This window comes from Eschrichtius robustus, chromosome 6 (assembly GCF_028021215.1).
Source record: "Eschrichtius robustus isolate mEscRob2 chromosome 6, mEscRob2.pri, whole genome shotgun sequence".
Classification (NCBI taxonomy): domain Eukaryota; kingdom Metazoa; phylum Chordata; class Mammalia; order Artiodactyla; family Eschrichtiidae; genus Eschrichtius; species Eschrichtius robustus.
Genome location: NC_090829.1, coordinates 110,615,168 through 110,622,301, shown reverse-complemented (window position 1 = coordinate 110,622,301; position 7,134 = coordinate 110,615,168). Strand labels below are relative to the sequence as shown.

Sequence of the window (7,134 nt, the reverse complement as noted above, 5' to 3'; positions counted from 1 at the left end):
TTCCTAGTCCTAGTTCCCAAATATTTTCTATTTTTTTCCTATAAGTTTTATAGTTTTGTGTTGTACATCTAAATTCATGATCCATTTGAGTTAAATTTTGTATATAGGGTAAGGTTTAGTTAAGTTTCATCTGTTTGTCCATGAATGCCCAGTTTATCCAGCATCATTTGTTGAAAAAGCTAACCCTCCTCAATTGAATTGTTTTGCTCCTTTGTCAAAAATTAAATGGGCATATTTATGTGGAAATATTTCTGTGTTCTTAAGCTATTTTTTATGAAGATATCTCTATGGCATTATATCACTCAGAAAAAAAAAAAAAGAAATAAAGGCAGATAATCAACTTGCATTTAAGCTAAGAAAATAGGACAAACCGGCCTCTCAAAGACTATACTTCCTGTCCTGATTCTATTATTTAGAATTGTTCGATAATTGGGAAATATCACATCAGTACAGTATGACTGACTCAATCAGAATTCATTGTTAATCAAGGAAATAATATCCATATGCATGATCTCAATTTCTGTCTACAAGATGATGGTCTTCAAGACCTGCCACATCTCTGTATGGAGCCAAAATATATATTTCCAATTTTTCCTAAATATTCTTCAATTAAATATCCAGAAAACTCAATATCTTTAAGTTTAAATCTGAATTTATGGGGATTCCCTGATGGTCCAGTGGTTAAAGACTCTGTGCTTCCAATGCAGGGGTTGTGTGTTCGATCCCTGGTGGGGAAACTAAGATCTCACATGCTGTGCGGTGGCCAAATAAAAATAAAAATTTTTAAAAATCTGAATTTATGATTTCCTCAAGATAAGAATGAGACACGTTCTTTTCACTGCTTTCACAATTTTAGTTAATAGCAGTTTTATTTATTCAGGCACCTAAACACATGGTCAAATGTGACTGTATTTTTTTCCTGATTTTAAAGATCCAGCAGATTACCATATTCTGTCAGCTAAGGATCCCAAATATCACATAAATCATGTATGCTATCTCCATTTTCTAATGCTACTGCATTAATTTGTGTTTTTAATATTTCTTCCTTGGATGTCTATAGTAGTCTTACCTTGGCATTCTAAAACAATGACCATGTCACTATTTCTTAATTCTGATTTCCTCAATGCTTTTGGTCACACTGCTTGAAAATAAAATCCATAACTAAGATATTTAACTTCTCTTTCATCATTTGTAAAATGAAGTTAATTTACCAATGTTTTAATGCCATTCAAAATATAAAATTAGAAAACAATTGACACAAGCTACTTAGACCAGTGACTGGCATGTAACTGCTCAAGAAATTGTAACTATTTTCATTATCATTAGTAAGTTATACAAAACCCTTGATATTTGAAACCTTGACTACATTTTCAAACTAATATTCCTCAAACTTCCATGAGTAGTTTAAACTCACCCTAATGTATCCCAGTAGCCCTGTTAATGATTGAACTCCAACCCATTCTTTGGGATTCTGATCAAACATCATCTGCTTGGTAAAACATTGCCTGTTCTCTCTGGACAGTTAGGCATTTTCTCTTCCTTCTCTAAAGTAATATATAATGTGTGTATTAAATTGTTATATAATTTTTTCAATATTTTTACAATTTATTTCCTTCCCTGAGTTTCTAAAGATCTGGTACCTGAGCTATTATTGTACATTTTCTGTGCTTAAATGTCTAGTTAAATTAATGGAAACTTTAGTTATTAAATATAATTAAATAAGAAACATGAGATTAAAATATGCATTAAAACACTTGGTTGAAAATTAGAAATAATGGCACTTCCAAAATGAGTTAAAATAATATTTTTTCATAATTTTCTAATATTACCCTCACACTTTCTTAACACATTCTCCTTAGACTAACTAGAATAAGCAAAATTGTGGTTTCAATTTCCCTTGTTTAGGTACTTACATGCATGACTATATCCTAATAAAGCTCTCTTTTATAGCTTTATTTTCTAAAGAAAAATACTCTAAATATAACCTTCAACTTGTTTTTCTTTTCTTTTGTTAAATCATGGATATACCTACAAATCTGTAGCTAGAGTGATCAGTGATCCAACACTATCTTCTTTTTCCCTTTTTTAAAAAGAAATGTTTATTTTTTATTAAAGAATAGCTGATTTACAATATTATATTAGTTTCTGGTGTACAATAGACTGATGTGATATTTTTTATAGATTATACTTCATTTAGAGTTATTACAAAACTGGCTATATTTACCTATGCTGTACAATATATCCTACTTGCTTATCTATTTTGTACATAGTAGTTTGTACCTCTTAATCCCATACCCTTATCTTGTCCCTCCCCCTTTCTCCCTCCCCAGTGATAACCACTAGTTTATTCTCTGTGTCTGTGAGTCTGTTTCTGTTTTGTTACATACATTCATTTGTTTCAGTTTTTAGATTTCATATATAAGTGATAACATAGAGAACTGGTCTTTATCTGATATTTCACTAAGCATAATACTCCCTAGGTCCATCCAAGTTTTTGCAAATGAGAGAATCTCATTCATTTTTATGGCTGAGTAAATATCCCATTATATATAGATATAGATATAGATATAGACACACACATAAACACACACACACACACACACACACACACACACACCACATCTTCTTTATCCACTCATCTGTTGATGGACATTAGGATGCTTCCATATCTTGGCCATTGTAAATAATGCTGTGAACATTGGGGTGCATATATATTTTCAAAACAGTGTTTTCATTTTTTTTCCAGATATATACCCAGGAGTAGAATTGCTAGATCATATGGTAGCCCTATTTTTATTTTATTTATTTATTGTTTTTTTGATGTCTAATCTTATTATTTGTTACTTTAGAACATCTCATTTTTGACTACACTCAGACTTAGAGGTAGAAGCTCTCAGAGAGGACAGCCTCGACTCTTGGCAGTCTGTTCCTGGCATTTTTCTTTGGCCTCCTTCATTCCCTTGGCCAAAAGTTTAGCATATTCTGCAGCCTTTTCCTTATTTTTCTTAGTATGCTGTTCCTTCAGAGCAATATGCCAACGTTTGTGTTGCAGAACACGTGGAGTAACAAGATGCTTAATCCTGGGTACTTTGGTCCTAGGTTTCTTACCTTCTTTGTTTAGGGGCTTTCTCACAACATACTGGCAGACATTGTCTTCTTTAGAGAGATTGAAAAGTTTGCAGATTCTGCTAGCTCTTTTGGGCCCCAGATGACGAGGCACAGTAGTATCAGTGAGTCCAGGAATATCCTTCTCCCCTTTTTTTAGGCTGACCCAATTGAACACTCAGATTGGCATCCACAATGCAACCCCGTACAGATTTGCACTTTCTTTCTTCAGTCCTCCTTGGTCTATAACAGGAATGCCCATTACTCAGTAGCAGGCGGACTTGGCCATGGATCAAGACACCTGCTTCCTGGTGAAACCTTGTTTGTCATTCCCACCACTGATTCAAACCACATAACCCTTCCATTCTTCACCCAGAACATCAGTAGCAACTTCTGTGGCCATACCTTTCTCATAAAAGGTACAAAGCTTTCATTCATCGTCCACTTCAATGAGTTTCTGACAGCCAGGGGCTGGGAAAGAGATATTCACCTTCGTCCTGAAGCAGCTGATGGCCTGCAAGTCACTGCGAAGAAGAGTGGTAGTACTATTTTTAGTTGGAGGAATCTCCATACTCTTTTCCATAGCGGCTGCGCCAATTTACATTCCCACCAACTGTGTACAAGGGTTCCCTTTTCTCTACATCCTAACCAACATTTATTTGTAGATTTTTGATGATAGCCATTCTGATAGGTGTGAGGTGATATCTCACTGCAGTTTTGATTTGCGTTTCTCTGATGATTAGTGATGTTAAGCATCTTTTCATGTGCCTGTTGGTCATCTGTATGTCTTCTTTGGAAAAATGTCTATTCAGGTCCTCTGCCCATTTTTAATTTTTTTTTATATATATACATACAGTTCTATGAGCTGTTTATATATTTTGGATGTGAACCCCTTATCAGTAATATCATTTGCAAATATTTTCTCCCATTCAGAAGGCTGTCTTTTCATTTTGTCAATGGTTTCTTCTGCTGTGTAAAAGCTTTTAAGTTTAATTAGGCCCCACTTATTTATTTTTGCTGTTATTTCTTTTGATTAAAAAAAACATTGTTATGATTTATATTAATGAGTGTTCTGCCTATGTTCTCTTCTAGGAGTTTTATGGTTTCAGGTCTTACAGTTAAGTCTTTAATCCATTCTGAGCTTACTTTTGTATATGGTGTGAGGAAATGGCCTAATTCGTTTACATGTATCTGTTCAGTTTTTCCAGTACCACTTATTGAAGAGACTGTCTTTTCTCCATTATATATTATTTTCTTTTATTTATTTATTTTTGTCTGCATTGGGTTTTCATTGTTGTGTGCAGGCTTTCTCTAGTCGTGGCGAGTGGGAGCTACTTTTTGTTGCAGTGCACGGGCTTCTCATTATGGTGGCTTCTCTTGCTGCAGAGCATGGGCTCTAGGCACGTGGGCTTCAGTAGTTGTAGCACATGGGCTCAGTAGTTTTGGCGCATGGGCTTAGTTGCTCTGTGGCATGTGGGATCTTTCCAGACCAGGGCTTGAACCCGTGTCCCCTGCATTGGCAGGTAGATTCTTAACCACTGCGCCAGGGAAGTCCCTCTCCATTGTATATTCTTGCCTCCTTTGTAGTAAATTAACTGACCATAGGTGCATGAGTTTTTTTCTGGACTCTCTATTCAGTTCCCTCGATCTATGAGTCTGTTTTTGTGCCAGTACTATATTGTTTTGATTACTGTAGCTTTGTAGTATAGTCTTAAGTCAGGGAACTTGATACCTCCAGCTTTGTTCTTTTTTTTTCAAGATTGCTTTGGCAATTCTGGGTCTTTTGTGGTTCCATATCCATTTTAAGATTATTTGTTCTAGTTCTGTGAAAAATGTCATGGATATTTTGATGGGGATTGTGTTAAATCTGTAGATTGCTTTGGGTAGTATACACAGTTTAACAATATTAACGATTTTCTTAATTTACTTATCACCTAAGCACACACACACACACATACAAATTTCACATATATGACATCATAGATATATGTAGGAGGTTTCTGAGAAGTTTCTTTTCTTTTTATTTTTTTCTTTCCTTTTCTTATTCTCCAAAAATATTGTCCTAAACCACACATACACTCAATAGTAGACATAAGGCTATGTTTCATATTTATATATCATCATAAACATATAGAAAATTATAAAATATACAATTTGTAACCACATGCTTTCAGAAATATGTTATTGTAGAAATTAAACTTTTTGGCACTCAATCATTATGTAAATACTTTAAATTCATTTGGCATAATTTTAATTGCTTCTTCTGAATGCTTTTGTAAAGTATGCAAAATCAATTATGCCAAAATTTGTCTCAATTCACATTGTTGCCTTCTTTTGCCATTACAGTGTTCCAGCACACATGTATATCCATTAATGCTTCTATTTCATTTTTTTTAAATCACAGGAGCAGGCTTGACGAATAAAAGAGCAAATACATCTCTAAAATTTGATATTGTGGTACAATTTGCATTTGCCTTAACAATGAATAAAAGCACCCTACATATACCTGTGAAAGTCTGATGGTGGTGAAACAATTTAGCAACTTTACTAAATTTTAATTTCTCTACTTTGCAAATAGAGCAACCGCTTGGTAGCTAACACCCATTGTTGCTGTTTTGCATTCTTGTCCTAAAGCACCAATTGAACTTTACTCTATTAGCCTTTGCTGGCAGGGTGGGGAGCAGGGAGAGAGAGAGAGACAGACAAACAGAGACAGAGACAGAGACAGAGACAGAGAGGGAGGGAGTGAGTTTAAGAAACTGGTTTATGCTATTGTGAAGTTCGGCAAGTCCAGAATCTGCAGTGTAGGCTAGCAGGCTGGGGACCTAGGGAAGAGTTGATGCGACAGTCTGAGTTGCAAGGAAGTATGCTGGTAGAATTCTCTTTTCTTCAGAGGAGGTCAGTCTTTTTCTATTAAGTACTTCAACTAATTTGATGAGGTCCATTCACATTATGAAGTATAATCTGCTTTACCCAAAATCTACTGATTTAAATGTTAATCTCATCTAAACAATACTTCACAGAAATATCTGGGATAATATTTGACCAACTATCTGAGTACAGTGGAGAGCCAGGTTGACAACTAAGTTTAACCACAACAACTATGTATATGATTTCATCTTCCTACACACAAGGAAACTGAGACCTAGTACTGTCAAAATGCTGTGTTAAATCAAAAACAGACATTTTACATTTAACTACTTTTGTAGCTGAAACCACTAGTTTTCCCCCCAAGTAAAGACTATTTTCTTCCCTTCTTTCTTAGAAATAGAATCCTGGAATTATTTGGATACATGACCATTTGGAATAAACACTGTATTTCCAAGACTTACTTGGAAATAGTTGTAGTCATGTGACTAAGATCTAGCCAATGGAAAGAAAGAATATTTATCAGCTGTTTTTTCCAAGATGTATCTTTAATAGGAATGGGTGTGTTCTTCAGTTTTCTTTTATCACAATTGAATCTGGAGTAAATTAACATGCTAAGTATGGCAGACCAGGTAGATACTAGTAAACTGGCTTCCTTTATAAAAGCTTTAGACTGCTGTCATATTCAATTTGCTTGAGGAAGAAAGATGTTTCTATGTTGATTAAGTCACTATTATATTAGGCTTTTTATTACTAACAGGCAAATAATACACTTGTTTTAGATAAACTCTGGTGGCTGATTACAATGTGCCTTTCTATGTTCTATACAAATTTTCTACTTACATAGAATGGCCCACTAACTCATTCTCAAATAAAATTATTTTTCAATGATATTTTTTCCATGTTACCAATTATCTGGCATGACTTTCCAAGTAATTATGAACATATTTCACTTCCATTAATTAAGGAAATATAAAATTTTAAGGTATATTTACAAATCAACGATCTACATGATATACTGACACATTGTGGGAGAGTCCTAGAAGTTTCTCAGTTATTTAGACAAAATGTCAAATAGCTTAAGACCTTTATCACTTTTAAACAAGGATTTTTTTTTTCTAATTCTGCTTAATCATGATTTTGTTTAAAAAAAAAAACAAT

The 7,134-nt window shown here is 34.2% G+C and overlaps 1 pseudogene; it reads right to left on the bottom strand.

Annotated features, from left to right (window-relative positions):
- Positions 1–2,855: 2,855 nt before the first annotated feature.
- On the bottom strand, positions 2,856–3,688 carry LOC137765951 (small ribosomal subunit protein eS6-like; annotated as a pseudogene).
- Positions 3,689–7,134: the final 3,446 nt, after the last annotated feature.